The following is a 16651-nucleotide window of genomic DNA, read 5'->3' as shown; positions in this document are numbered from 1 at the left end:
CCCAAATGATGTTGATATCCTACAGAATGGACTGACGCAGTCTAATGACTCATGTCAAAGCCATGGCCTCTAACTAAATGTGAAGAAGTCCATAATAATACCCTTTGGGTAATCAAATACATCTGCAAATTACAACAATGATAACAACCTCCTAAGAGTGGACACTGTGGTGAGACCAGATAGATGGTAAACTGAATTTTGACCACCTTGTGTCCACATTGGTGAGGAAATCTTTCTATGTGGCTCAGCTTATAAGTAAAGGAATGGCATTTAGATCTAAGGATGTCATAGTATCACTGTACTTGGCCCTCATCAGACAAATAATTGAGTCCTATCCACCCATTGGTCTGTACCTCACCAGGCACCTGCAACAACTGGAGCTTCCTTAGACGTTTCTTACCAACAGATACAGGATATAACTAACATGTCATATCCGAACCAATTAAAAACCCAGTCATTGTATTCAGTTACCTAATGATTACTGAAGGGTGATCTATTCCTGGTCTACAAGGCAGTCTCTGATGCTGCTCTGATGAAAATGTTGCATATTTGCAAAACTAACTGCATGAGAGTTCCCCACTCCAAAGATCTAAACCTGATCTCTGACATGAAAAGATCATGCTGGAGAGACAGATATATGTCACAGAGATTGCCTCTCCTCTGGAATAGGCTTCCTATTCATGTGAATCAGAAACCCTCCCAGACTATCTACTAGCTCATTCTGGATCAATGGATGGGAAATCACAAATTTACTACTGGGGTGGTACCTATGACCTTATGGACAGAGACAGTCTGTAAAAAATTATCAAAACCCTGCTTACTGCCCCTTGTTATCTTTCTTTAGGGATAGAAAATCAGGTAAACTCTGGGTAAAACTGGATAACTTGTAAGGGCTCTTGAGTCGTTAGCTTAGTAATCTCCTATGAACCTATGAAAGAAATGATAGAGCATTTTTTGGAGTGGAACAACTTCCTCAGCCTCAACATTCACAAACTTGCTTTTATAAACCAATTGGACAATCCTGCAACCACAGAGAAAAATTTCAAACCCCCCAAACTTTGAATTGTTGCCAGGGCAGTAACAGGAATTGCATTGGTAACAATACTAAATGGAAAACTACAATCAATGAGATGCATCTCATGGAAGTATATTCGGTGAGCTCCAGTCTCATCGTATGTTACACTGGGAAGAAAGAGAAGCCTTCAAACTCATCATAATGTCCTGAATAACAAAATAATACACTATCATGAGGGATATCATGTCAGATCCACAGCAATGGCTCAGACATCAGTTGATCAAAAAGTAAGTTAATCACAAAGCAAATGACAAACATCCTTATGAGGCTAGTTCTTTTTTTAAATGAGAAGAAAGCCCACATACACCAAACTGGAAGCTTATCCCCTGCATCTCCGGTTATGCATACACCTTACATTTAATGAAATCTCACAGGCTAATGTAGCGAACATATCAAAACAACAGTTTATTGACAATCAGTTTATGGAATAATTTTATTTATGGAATATATTTATTGAAAATGTATGTGTGATTAATTTTCTGTTTATTAGACATACACCACTGGATATGCAAAAAGCCAGCATTTTTGATTAACTTTGTGTAGATAACATACTAGCAGGTAACAAAGAAAAAGAACGTCTTTAATATTATGTTATCTTTTAAGGCCTTTTATTTCAGCACATTTGACTATATAATCAAGTAGCATTATGCTTGCCATAACTTAACAGTATAATTATTGCCTTAATTACCCTTAGACAGATATGCAAATGTTAGATGTACATTGCTGAAACAGTGAATCACATAACACATTTTCTAGTCCAAATATACTACAGTCTCTACATGTATAGATTTGGCAAACTGTATAACAGAAATAAACACCAGAGACTCATTGCAGACTTGGTTATTGATCAACTTCAACATTTTGCAGGGAGGAAAGGCATTTGATCAGTATAAATTAATCAGCCATATAAAATTATGATATATTTCTATGGCACACTCCACTATGTACTAGCCATATAGGGGTCCCAGACTCACCATCCATTACACCTTACCTCTAAGTTTGAATTCATGCAACTTCAGAGTAAGAGAAAGCTAAATGTTTACATTTTTTTAATTTTCCTTTTTCTCTGACATGCACATATCTGGTTACATTATATGACTGAGATATCAGGGCTCAACCCTCAAGTTTAGCAAAGCAAAAGGACTGATTTATACTTCAAATGCATCATGATGTTATGGGGGTTACTTATTATAACAGCACCTATTTAAAAGAAGAATCGTATCACAATGAATCAAGAAATACAAAAGGCTATAATGCTGAAAGTTCAGATGTCTTTCGGCTTTTCCCGATTAGGGGTCACCACAGAGGAACTCTGGTCCGCTAATGATTGGCAGTAGATTTTTACGGTGCCGAGTTGCCAACCCGATGCCCGACCTTCAAGGAAGGCACACTCATTCACACTCGCACCTATCTGCATGTCTTTAATGTCACTCGACCACAGGGAGGACTTGCAGACTCCACACAGAAGGCGCTCCAGCAGAGAATTGAACGGGAGAACCTCTTGCTGTGAGGCGACAACGCTAACCGCTGCACCACCGTGGCACATTACAAAACATGGAAAACAGCAATACACCAAGTAAAGTACTCAAACAATCCACTAATGTTACATAAATATGCTCTTAACAGCAAAACACCAAGAAATACCACATAAATTACATCTTATGACCAAGTAATGATACATAAATTAGATCTTAGGTAGTTGATATGTTATACTACTGGTATGTTACTCAGAAAAATTCCATTTATAATGCTGCACAAATTCATCCTTGATGCTGAGATACACAATGCAGCTTCTTTTACAGTATTGCTATAGTATTCTCAACAATTCATTATTACCTCTATCTGTATAATCAGTTCTGTAGTGATTACTGCTAAATGTGTCTGAATGCTTAACCAAGCATGGCACAGATTTATTAATTTGAGATGTATTTACAATGGTATAAATGCATAGTTAAAAATTTTCAGTTGTTAAATTACAAACTGCAAAGAAAAATACAAATACACTATTACAGCACATTAGTGTGATGAGTACCAGCACTCATTGAGTATGCATGCTGCAGTGTCGATGGCCATGAAGCTGTGCAGGGAAGCATGTGTACACAATGTAAACAAAGCTGCTTGTCTGTAGGTATTTGTATTATGCGGGCATGTGCAGAAAGCTTATATGAAGTAAGGGCAAGTTGATTATAAGAAGTAAAGTGCTGGGAATGTGAAATTTGGGGAGATAAACAGAGAAAAATGTATTTAGTTAATGCATTGAAATGTGACTATGCCACAAAGAATCATTTTCAACAGAAAGGCATCGATTTTGGTATAATGTTTCCAGTTGTACCCATATACATAACTAAAAACTGACATTCTAATAATGAATGTGAGAGGGACACAATGCAATATTGTAAGAAAACCTAGCAAATGTGACATTAATGTTCATAACATGGCAAGTAGAGATAACAGTTAACAAGGACAGTAGATATATTAAGGGTTGTTTGCATGCACTGTAGTTACTGAATATGACATAGGGAATTTATGTGTGCTAACTGACTTTAGTGCTGTATCCCCCACTTCATACTGTGTAAGCAAGGAAAGGGCCATACAGCTGTTGTGTCATGCAGGGTAGAAAAGGACATGTTTTACCATTTGTTGTCATTTGACAGCTATAGATAGGGAATATATTACCTTGGCACATGTATTAGACAAGCTTGTGTTTCATATTCATATACATCACAGACAGTAACATAATAGCATTCAAAATACACAGGTGACAAATGACAACATAAATCTGATTACATTGCATAGTTCAAGGTGTCTGTAAACGGAGTGCATCTAATACATGATTATATTGGGCATGCTCACAAGACATTATAGCGAACACTGAAATAATATAGCAATAACCCACGGCTGAGTGTGGGTAATGCTGGATTTACCCACGGTCGGCATGGTTTGGTCACAAGGGTGAAGCCCCAGTGACCAAACAAAGCCAACCGTGGTTAAATCCAGCATTAGCCACACCCAGCCATGGGTTATTGCTATTATACAATGGTGTTCGTTTTGTGTTGTGTTATGTTTGTGTTGCTGTTATTTAGGTTTTTGTTTGCTTTAGTTTGTATTCTTGCTCTTTGTCTGAGATAAAATAGTCCATACTTTAAGTTTATCTTCTTCTTCTTCTTTCGGCTTTTCCTAGTTAGGGGTTGCCACAGCAGATCACCTGTCCACTCATGATTGGCAGTGGAGTTTTACAGTGTCGAGTTGACAGCCCGGCGCACAACCTTCCACAGAAGGCACACACATGCACACACTCACGCCTAGGGCCAGTTTAGAGTGTCCAATCCACCTACAGCATGTCTTTGGGATGTGGGAGGAAACCCATGCGACCACAGGGAGGACACGCAGACTCCGCACAGAAGGCACCCCAGCCGAGAATCAAACCAGAGAACCTCTTGCTGTGAGGTGCCACACTTTTAGTTTATGTTTATTGTTTATTTTATTTGACGTTTTATTTAAATACAAGTTATTAATTTTTCAAGAGTTGTCAGGAAATAATTATATAAGTAAATATACTCTGTAAAGGTTTGGGCATGTCTTCGTGTTGGGATGTAATCAAACAGGAGAGCATGGTGTTCACTGTTTATTTTAATTGTAAAATACAGTTTTTAGTAGTAGATGGCTTGCTACATGTATTGTGGTTGCTGGTAAGGTGTTTCTATAGGGTTTATGTTGCTTTTTAAGAGTACAGCAGGTTAGGAAGCAAGGGATGTGTGTCAGATGTTTTACAATACTTTTTTACGGTACTCGTTATTTGTTTTCTTTTTAAATGATGATAAAATAAGGTTTGGTGTTGTAGAATGGTGTTGTGCATCTTGGAGTGCTACTAAGATGTGTTGTGTACTATTTACTTCATTTGCAGTCGGCACTGTATGATACCTTAGCTGCCAAACTTCTTAGTCACTTACTTTGGATTTACAATGTGAAGGCTGCTTGCATAGGTCAATCAGCATGCAGGTTTCTCGTCTTTGACGAGATCACATTTTATAATGTTAATCAACATACATTTTTAAAGTAAAAAATCTACAAGTTTAATTTTGGTTATTGTTTATTATTGTAAGTTACCTTTCCTGCAAAAGTTAGCAGTTTTACTACAGGTCGACAATGACAGAGTTAAATCATACGTGTAAGTTATGGACTTTTGAGAGTATGGTTTATTATAGCAATAACGCACGCCTGGGTGTGAGTAATGCTGGATTTACCCACAGTTGGTGTGGTTTGGTCACGAGGGTGAAGCCCGAGTGACCAAACAAAGCCAACCGTGGGTAAATCCAGCATTACCCACACCCAGAAGTGGGTTATTGCTATTATACAATGACATTATTTAAGAAAAAAAATAATTAATTTTCTTAAATAATGGCATTTTATAATGCCTCCTTACTGCCCTTCCACAGCTGTGTGGTATTCTGCGGCAGTTCTGATGTACTGCGCATGCGTATGCCTACGCAGTACATCAGAGGTGTGGGCAAAAGCAACGGAGAATGCAAGTTTGTAAAAATAAACTGTTTCGCTATGTTAAATGGGTTTAACATAGCGAGACAGCTTTAAAAAATGCAAAGGAGCCGTTGCTTTTTTTGAAGCTGTCTCGCTATGTTAAACCCATTTAACATAGCGAAACAGTTTGTAAAAAGCAACGGAGAAAGCAAGATCTCTGTTGCTTTTTACAAACTGTCTCGCTATGTTAAATGGGTTTAACATAGCGAGACAGCTTTAAAAAAATCAACGGAGATGCTCTGTTGCTTTTTTTAAAAGCTGTCTTGCTATGTTAAACTCGTTTAACATAGCGAGACAGGTTGTAAACAGCAATGGAGATCTTGCGTTCTCCGTTGCTGTAAAAAAAAAAAAACGAGTTATACTAATGGAAAAAGTCTGGGAGACCGGACCTTTTTCCATTACTATAACTCTGATTTACAACGCGCATGCTGACCAATCAGTGTGCACGTTTTGGAATATTAATGGGGGGTCATGGTATAATAGCATACGGAACACTTTTATTTATATTTTAAATGAAAATAATATTTTACAGTCTGCAAATATGTTGACATTTGCAAGACCTCTTGATAGGAAGCTGTAGTGTTTATTGAAGTCAGACTATTGTGAATAGTTCCGCTTTTTCTTGCGTAGCTTTGCCTTACAATATATTTATGAAGATGTTTAGTTTCCTTGATGGTTTTAGAGCTTGTTGTGTGATGCTTTGGTGTGTTTTTTGTACTATTTACATGTTTTGCAATAGCCACTGTATGATACGTTAGCGGCTGGACTTTTTCGTTAGTTGCTTTGGATTTACAATGTGCGCACTGGTTGGATTGGCCAATCAGCATGCATGTTTTTCATGTCTGCTGAGATTGCATTGTATGATATCAATGTTTCTCCACTAAGGAAGCTGTTCCTGTTGTTTTGTAAGACAGCATTGCCCCACAGTTGAAACACACTCTGTCTGTCTAGATATGCTATAGAAGCTATAATTGAATCTATGTATCCATGGAGCACTCACACCATTACATTCACAAGACAACTGTTTCACTGTCAGGATATTAAAAATTACTTTATATTTATTTCTTGACTTTATATTTCTTTCTCTAAAGTAAAAGTTGACACTAATAACTTGTGTAATGTCAGTACATTCATGGAATGTTTCCCTTTGTTGGAATTGAAGAACAAGTTATATAAGTCCATTGACCAGCAAGATGTATATGAATCACAAGTGCCACAATCGGAAGTCTTCATAGACCATTCTAAGCCTAGCCGCTTTGTCTTCCAAAGAGCTGTGAGACTCCAGCTATGTGACGTCATTACATCATATGACTGTGTTGCAATTTGTATGAGATAAAGGGACTGTGAGAGTTTTCTCCCACTGTACTTGTACACATTATAACATCTGCGGCTGTCATTCATTTATAACAGCATTAGGACACATAATGCTTCCAGTCAGTCAATGTGGGTTTTGAACATCTGACTGTCAACAGACATTACATGATATTAGGAAGAATGAATTTGCCACAATGCAAGTAGTGCTACAATTGTGCGATATTGGTCGTTGAAGCCCCAGCATCATGTTATTACTGCAAGGGATATGTGTGCATGCAATTTTTTTAAAATATTGTTGCTATACCTATCTTTCTCACAAGGCATTGCCTGCTGCCTTGTGATATGTTATGCAGTTGTCACTGTGACGTGAGAATGGCAATCATGCATGTGTGGATAATCATGGAATCAAACGCATGCCTTATCAAGGTAACAGCATACTGAACATTGTCTTATGTCCTAATATCACAGAAAAAAACCTTAACAGTTCACATGGGAAAGCCAACTGTCATCCCATGACAAAATCATTATGTAATAAAGTATTTCTGTGTGAAAACTGACCGCAAATTCTTCTAATAAGAATCCCGAACCATACATGTGCACAGCAAATAGCAGGGTGATGACATTGTTACCTACTTACACATTTACAGACATACTAACACAAGTGAGTCTAAGGAATAATGGCTAAATTTGAACAGAGTACTTGAGATCACAAGGTACCGAACACTTCATGAAACAAATGTGCCACATTAGATGTTTTACAATTGTGATAGTGTACATTCAAATGGATTGCATCACTATTCTTTCATACATTAATGTTGTTAAAAAAGTATGGAAGTGGTCAAAGTGCACAGTAACACTACACAGCTACACATACTACATGCATTAGAAGCCTTCTCTACATAGGACAACAAACAAACACATGTGCACAGTAGTCAGATCATTGCTTGGTCCAAACCCCTTCCCTTTGTATTTATGCAGTCTAGAAAGCACAGTAACAGCAGCCAGCACTAAAGGATAACTCATACGGCCACTGTGATATAGGTTATTTTTGATAGAATTATGTAAGCATTGTGCTTCCAAAACTGGGTAGTGTCTTGGAGCAATACAAATGTATAGAGTAGTCCTCTGCCAGTGAAAACAAATGTCCTAAGTCAAAGTTTACAAAAGGGGTGTTGTCACAGCTACACTTGTATATGACAATATACACAGTCACATTAATTATCCACTATTGGATTTGAACCAATGCCTATGTAATTACATAATCTGAAGATTAGCCACAAGTTCCACAAGAGAAGTTTGAGTTGTAAGGGTAGAGAGTGGACATTTGACATGACCTCATCAATGTGATTCAGAGACGATGTTTGTGCAAAAAGTGGAATAAGCATATGAAGAATCCTATCCTTGTGAAAATCTTCCTCTGAGTGGAAGTTGATACAGTATGTCTGGTCAGGAAGCTATGCATATCTGACATTGAAACGACATACAAATTCCTTACTGTGGGATTTGAACTTTCAATGTAGCTAGTTATACAATCTAAAGAACACAGTATTAGCCACAAGCAATATGATGACCTCATAGGTGTACTGCAGAGAAGATCTTTGTGGTGAAAGTGGGATGGGGGATGGTGGAATACTCACCAAGGTTAACTTCTTGCCCCGACTGGAAGTTGATACCAGACAACTATTCATGAAGTTATATGTATGTGATAATGAAACCACACACACGTTCACTACTGTGAGATCTCAATCTCTAGTTATACAATTGAGGCAACATGGTATTAGCCACAAGTGCTACAGGAGAAGTCTGACTCTTAATGGGAGATAATGCACCTCTGACATGATGACCTTATCAGTGTGATACAGATAAAATGTTTGTGGTAAAAGTAAGATAAATGGATGGGAGCATCCTCGCCCATGTTAAAATCTTCCCCTGACTAGAAATTGAAACAGCAAATCTGCTCAGAAAGCTATATATACCTGACATTGAAGCCATACACACAACTTCCCTACTGTGAGATGTGAACCTCTCACCTATCTAGGTGTAAAATCTAGAGAACACAGTATTAGCTGCAAGCACCACAGGACAGGTCTGACTCTTAATGGGAGAAAGTGTACCTTTTACAGGATGGCCTCATCATTGTGGTGCATAGAGGATGTTTGGGCTAAAAGTGAGATAAAGTAGAGAGGGAGCTGTGTCCAAATTTAAATTTGTTCTCCTGAGTGGAAGTGGACACATCACATTTGACACTGAGGTGCTATTTACCTGTCAGTAGCAGACTAAGAACTGATACAATTATAGGTTCAAAGTAGTGCCTTTATCCTATCTTTATTCTGCATTCCTGTAATGCAGCTGATTTAAGCGGATTTGTGTGATGTGAACATTGCTAATGTGGCTCAAATTAAAATCTTTAGCTTTTTTCCATAGGACGTTAAATGGCATTCATCATCACTCAGCATTGGTGTGAAGTGCTAACTTCTGTGCAAATGCTGAGGACGACAACTGAAGGGTTTTCAATGGGCCATTTATGGCCACTTGTGTTATGTATGATTATTTGTTTTAACCAGATTAATTGTGTGAAAAGGGGTTGATAGGACAGTGGTGGAAATGGGAGTGACAAGCAGAAGGTAGGACAATGGAGAAAGATTACATAAATTTGCAGGAGGGTGGTGGGAGGGCACATTTGCTATCCACTTCTTCAGAACATAAATGTTGTATTGTACATGTTATTTAATGACATTTGAGAGTCAACACATCAGGGATGGGTGACATATGTTGTATAGACAATTAAACCAAACAGAAAGCAATATATGAGGCATAGATATTCTTTTTTTTTTTTTTTTTTTTTGATTAGAGAGGAAAGGTGCTTAGGAATGCAAGGGTCAGGTATCTAGGTTAGGTTGGGAAGCAGGTGCAGACATACAGGACATACAAGACAGACAGGGATAGCAATTGCCATGAAAGGTTGTGGGACACCATGATTTGGAATAGATAGGGGACCTTGGAGGCACAACCACATCCAACTTGAGTACAGCAGAAACCTAGTTCTCACCGACGCAACTGTCATCACTGTGCCCATTGTCAGTTTCCTGGGTCAGTAGCAGATGTGGCATCATTTTGGCAATACAGCACAGGATCTTTTCACTCCTGCCGCTTCAGGCACCAAGAGACCTTTCCATAATGCCCTTCACCAGATTTGTCAGCTCCCAATGAGTAACAAAATCACTGCCTCAATTACTACTGCTCCTGGATGGTACCACTTCACCAGCATTGGGGCAGAGCTGCCTGACACACATGGACTAGGTAGGGCAAGAATTGTGGAGAAAATGCTGACAGGCTGGGACCCAGATGTGCTTGGGGTCTGTGCTGCCTATGTTAATGCCACCACAGCCACTGTGGAGGTATGCTGGGCTAAACTATAGGGATCAATTTTATATATATATATATATATATATATATATATATATATATATATATATATATATATATCACCAAAGATGAGCTCAATTGTGTCAGAGAAAACACAGTAGCACTACAATGAATATAAGAAATAAAACAAGCTCTGCGTATTCACCACATAGAGAGGGTAAAATCTTGATTTAATGGTACAAAACAGCCAAAAATAAAAATGATAAGAAACTTTACAGTTTCTAATAAAAGAAAGATAAGAGCGTTGGGGTGTTATAACCCTTCTTCAGATCTGATATATATATATATATATATATATATATATATATATATATATATATGTATGTATATATCTATATATATATATATATATATATATATATATATATATATATATTATATCTATACATACACACACACACACACAGACACACACACACACACACACACACACACATATATATATATATATATATATATATATATATATATATATCTACATATATATATATTTATATATGTATATATATATATATATATATATATATATATATATATATATATATATATATATATATAAAACAGAGGGTGGGAGACAAAATTAGATCAATGGAATGTCACAGTATTTTATTATTTCAGTAAATAAGTCAATGTGAGAACTACATAAGTTCACCTTGGTCACATCCAGATATGATGGGAAGCCATCAGTTTATCATAATATCAATCAACCACAATGGCATGATATGACTAATAGAATCACATATTTCATTGTGCCATATCAGATATCTAATTTCTAAGGTAATAATTGCATTTGCCAAAGTATAATTGTTGCTGTAATACAGTACTGCAGTTAATATCTTCTAAATAATATTCTGAAAAAAATCTAATGTGTGTTTCTGGGTATTGAACCCACACACAATTAAACTGATGTACTCATTGTCTAATGCAATCACAAAGAGCTATTGGAGAAGGCATGTAGGCTGGATATAAAAGTTAGGGTATGCCTAACCAAGATAATATACAGTGATGGACTGAAAATACTTCTCTCCCTTGCATTCAGACAGAATGTATAATTGCCCAATGCCTTTTTGAAGTGAGTTAGTCATTCCTGATGTGGCTCACACGTTTCTGCTATTTCTTCTCCAATTGCTTAGTAGACAAAAAAAATAGATATTTGAAAGAATTAAGAACAACTGAGTTGGATGACTAATAAACACCATATCATAGACAGGTGATGGATCAATATACTGACACAACTGAGAGATGTTTGCACTCTGACATTCTTTCTCCTATTGGCTTAGGAGGTCCCACTTGTGCCTCTTCATGTCACTATAGTGGTGATGACATTGCTCCGCAGTGCACAGGATGCCATTTGCACTGGAGATAGCCTTGGCCAAGCTAGTCCAGCCCTCAGTATTATACTAAGACATGATATATTCCTCCTGTAGTAGTCTCTAGCTTTAGCTCTTCATGGGGAGTACCGCAAAAATCCAACACTCCTTGCCAGCTTATCTTTGTGCTCTAAATGGAATACCAGCTCTACCGTTGTCAGCCATGTTTGCAGCAGTCAAGCTAGAAATATTAGACTGAACTTACATATGATTTAGATACTGAATGTAATAGCATGTGCACAAAGACACACAGCCTTGCCAGCTGCATTGGCATAATTGGAAGCACAGCAATGGCTTGCCAGACTAATTGGCACTGGTTGCTTCTTGATGCAATCAGTTCCAAACGCATTGACACTGACTGCATCAAGAAGTAGAATGGTGTTGAAAATGGCAGTGAGATTTGGCCGTGTGTGATGCTCAAACTACTGAGGCATGTTGCACTGTTAAACACTGATATGCTTCATGGTGTTGGTTATAATCATGATTGTTTGGAAGATAAATGTTATAACATGTGACATTTTTGCCTTTTGGGAGCTACACACTGGTAAGTAGTAGCACCTGGGAATTGAACCCAAGAGAGAAAAAGAAAAGGATAAAATTTTAAACTTTATCCATTAACTGTCACTTCCACATGAAAACATACTTTTTAACATGGTAATTAGATGTATACTAATTTAAGACTAAATGGAGAAATACTTAAGAGATGCCTGTATGTTTGTGGCTTTACTTAGTCATGGTAGGTTGTGTTACATGCATACTTTGCAACACATACTCTCATAAATACATACTTATGATATGTCAGAACTTGATAATTATGACACAGATATTGTGTACATCTTACATATGCATGTGCAGTCTGCATTATATACCATCATTGTCTTGTTTAACATACTTTACACACATTATGTTGGGCCACTACAGCAATCAGTAATGATATGATTGTTGCAGTAAACATAGTTGTGTTACTCATGTTCATTTATTGTGACATTCCCAATCAAAATGTTATGACAGGTGTCATTTTGACCCCTCTGAAGTATTTACCAACTGGATTTGACCTCTGCATCAGTTGCCCTCATTCTTAAACTTACTTTACTTACACCTTGTGCCACTGGCATAGTTAACTATTTATTCACTGAGTACTGTTCAGAGTGTGGACATCCCCACACTTGTGCCAGGCTAATTTGTGCTACAGACGGAGGCCGAAATTAATTTTTAAAATTTTTACTTAGGAACTGTACCATGTTTGTGCACTGCTGGCTGGAGTGCAAATTCAAAAGAATTTTAAAAAAAGTACCAAATTAACACATTTAATGGAAATATGTAGCAAGAATCAAAGCTGTTATATCATTAGCATGGCACAGTCATCTTTTTCACATCTGCTTGTAACATCACAAGTAGCATTTATGTTACACATAAGCAGGATTTCATGTAATGCAATTGCTCATAAAGTGAAATCACAGGCAATGACAGGAGCTCAGTCTTGCTACAGTACATGCAATTACTCATGAGTTCAAAGTTTACATTATATTGTGTAAATTTCATAATGACAAATTGTGACATATTGATTTTTTTCTCCAGTATATATGATACACATCACACGACTTAAGTTACTACTTTTGTGTTAGCACTTTGTAGAACATTTCAGGTGTTACAACATTTATAGCACATATTATTATTAGTAATGGGGATGGGTGAGTTTACAACAAAAACACCTATGCACCATACATTCACAAAGACTACAGGCAAGAACTTAAGCATGCATCACAGACTTTAGCCTGTTCTTTTTGTATACAACACAGGGTGTCAAGATTTGTTCCAAATCCAGCCATACAAATTTCTGTAAACTGGATTTGAACCTTGCATCACCTGTCTTATTTTTCTACACTCAGCTCACATACACATTCTGGTGCAGAGATAGTTAACTAACAGGTGGAATTTATTCACTTGCACTATCCAGAGTGCTGATGTCTGTACACCAGCCACCAGGACTGTTTGCACTACAGAAGGCAAACAAAAGTGAATTTTTCATTTTTTTCCTTAGGAGTTAAACTGTAATTCACTGCTAGGGACTGCTGCCAGTCCAGAGAATGATATGGCAAATGGTGTGCAAACAATTAAGAGAAAAGAAGAAAATACTGAAATAGAGGAAACATTGTGAAACAAGTAATCAAAATGTACAATTCTGATATTTCCTCAACTTTTCATCTTACAACATGAAAATATGATCCTTAAACACTATTACATTCACATAAACACCACCATATCTGAATTAAAATCCCAGGACAATAGGACATTCTCAAGACACAGTTGAGATTCTTATCAGCATGGGCTAAACTTATATAGTGAAGATAAAAATGAGGTTATATATACTCAAAATGTGACTTAATATTAATTGGTATTACAGGTGCAACAGACCCAAGTTCTGAAATTTGTCCTGTGTAATTTGCATTTAGATGTGTGGATGGCTGTGATACTGGTGACAGAAAATATAATCTTTCCTCACACAATATAAATAAAAAAAATCAAGACTGCAGCTCTTTTCCACTATTTATTTTATGAATATCATTCCCTGTTCTATGCTTCTCTAACAAGACTGCTATCAAATTTGCCTTGCAGTTGATATATGTTTCAATGAGTAATTACTTCTTTAGAACTGCAGATACAATGCACTCAGAAGCAGAAACTGTGGTCATAAATAATACACACAAATGTTAGGAATGTGCTTTCTTAAGTCAATCAATATACTCACAAACTTTCTTGTAAGTTCCTTCTCCCTGACACACCCTCAGAAAGTGTACATCAAAGAGAACTAACTAACTATGAAAACCTGATTGTCACTATAGTCAGACTAATCATTCACATTTGCAAGCACTTAGTAGGTAACACTTCTCAGTGGTCTTTGAACTTTCCTGCAGAGGCAAGGCATGTGCATGCAATCTTGTAGGTCCTTACACCATGTTTAAGTTCCCCTGCACTTCATTTGCATAGGTCCTTACACCATGTTTAAGTTCCCTGCACTTCATTTGCATACTCGTAGGGGTGAGATGGCTGATTCTGCACTTTCTAAAGGTAATAATGTAGGTCAGGAACCTGCAGTACGGAAGACTTTATCCAGAGAGATTGAGTCTCTTACTGGCTTTGAAAACTTTTCACAACAATGAAGTCCAACCAAAATTACTTTAGTGGATAAATGTGCTCGCTAGTAGTCATACAAGCAAATATCTGAAATAAGTACAGCTTATGCACAAACACAGTAAGCAGTGATAAAAGAATACTCCCTTAAAAAGTGCTTTAATGACAAGTTAAAAATGCTTTCACAAAAATGCTTCTTTAGGTAAAACAGCCATAAACCAAACAACAAACTTTTAAAAGTTAGAAGCCACTGGGTGGCATAATTACATTATCCACTGCATGTAAGAACTTTTAGAAATTTAAAAATACAGCAAGTACTACAGCTCAAATAGTGCATACAGACAGCATTCCTTTCCTAATAGTAGCAACAATGTATATAAAATGGGTCCCCTTCAAAACATCTAAAACCCATAACATCTAATTTCATAACATTGAGACCAGAACATCTAAAACCCAAAACATCTAAAACCCAAAACATCAAATTTCATAAAATTTGACACTACAAATCACATGAAAATAACATCCCCTCCACATATAATGGCGCCAAACTACCAAACACACTTTTTACTAGGTTTCTGTAGGGGTGGCTTGATAGAATGGGGTTAGGAAATTAAATTTTTCCCACTGTAGTGCGATCTTGAAGTTGGTATATTTAATGTATGGGGGCTGGGGGGGTGGAGCCCCCCACATGGGGGGTGCAGGGGGGGGGCTTTCCTCCCTGCAGAAATGTACTAAAAAGTGTGTTGTGTAGTTTGGTGTCATTATATAGGTTCATAGGTAGGTACTAGGCTATCAGCCCAAGGGCCTACATAAGCCTAATCAGCAAGGTACCATAGCTTACACCACCCAAGAAAGTTATTTTCCTGTGCCACCATCCAGCAGAGACACAGAAGTGATCCCCGGGGTGTATTTCCTATTTCCCATCCACTCATCAAGATTTTTCTTGAAAAGTGCTAATGAAGAACTTTGCTTGACATAGATCGGTAGCTTGTTCCAGAGTATAGGAAGTCTCTGGGACAGGAATCTATCCCTCCAGCATGTCATGTTTATTGTGGTGACAAGGTATAGGTCCCTAGAGCATGTAGCTTGGAGGGATTGGGATTTTTTTAGGTGTAGCATGTCCAACTGCTCTGGGTTTGACATAGCTGTATATGTTAGGCAGAGATCACCTCGGAGTAGGCGATATGCTACGGAGTAAAGCTGGAGTTTTTTGAGGCAGTCAGTATAGGGCATTTGTTTGAGGCCAGTAATCCTCTTTGTGAGGTACTTGTGTGGCCATTCCAGCTGCTGCAGATGTCTTGTGAGGTACATTCCAAAAGGGGCGTTGTACTCTATAATGGATCTAATGAGTGACGAGTAGAGGGGAACAATAACCTCTTTTTTCCTGGATGAGTGCCATGTAAAAGGACTTCCTGACTACTGTGGCGATGTGGAGGGGGTGTTATTTTCTTGTGATTTGTAGTGTTTGATGTTCTGATGCACATTTTCGATGTTATGAAATTCGATGTTATGGGTTTTAGATGTTTTGGGTTTTAGATCTGGTGTTCTCAATGTTATGAAATTAGATGTCATGGGTTTTAGATGTTTTGAACTAGACAAAAATAATATATATATATATATATATATATATATATATATATATATATATATATATATATATAAAGAATAAATTGATGAACATTAACTTCTACAAAGTCATGTATAGTAAGCATAAGTTCTAAGATAAAAATGTTTTCATTGAGAAGGTGTACAAAGGTCTTCTCTAAATAAATACATTTACAAAAAATACAGTTGTTAC

This window comes from Protopterus annectens, chromosome 10.part0 (assembly GCF_019279795.1).
Source record: "Protopterus annectens isolate FY-2018-M chromosome 10.part0, PAN1.0, whole genome shotgun sequence".
Lineage (NCBI taxonomy): Eukaryota > Metazoa > Chordata > Ceratodontiformes > Protopteridae > Protopterus > Protopterus annectens.
This window is presented reverse-complemented; position numbering follows the sequence as displayed.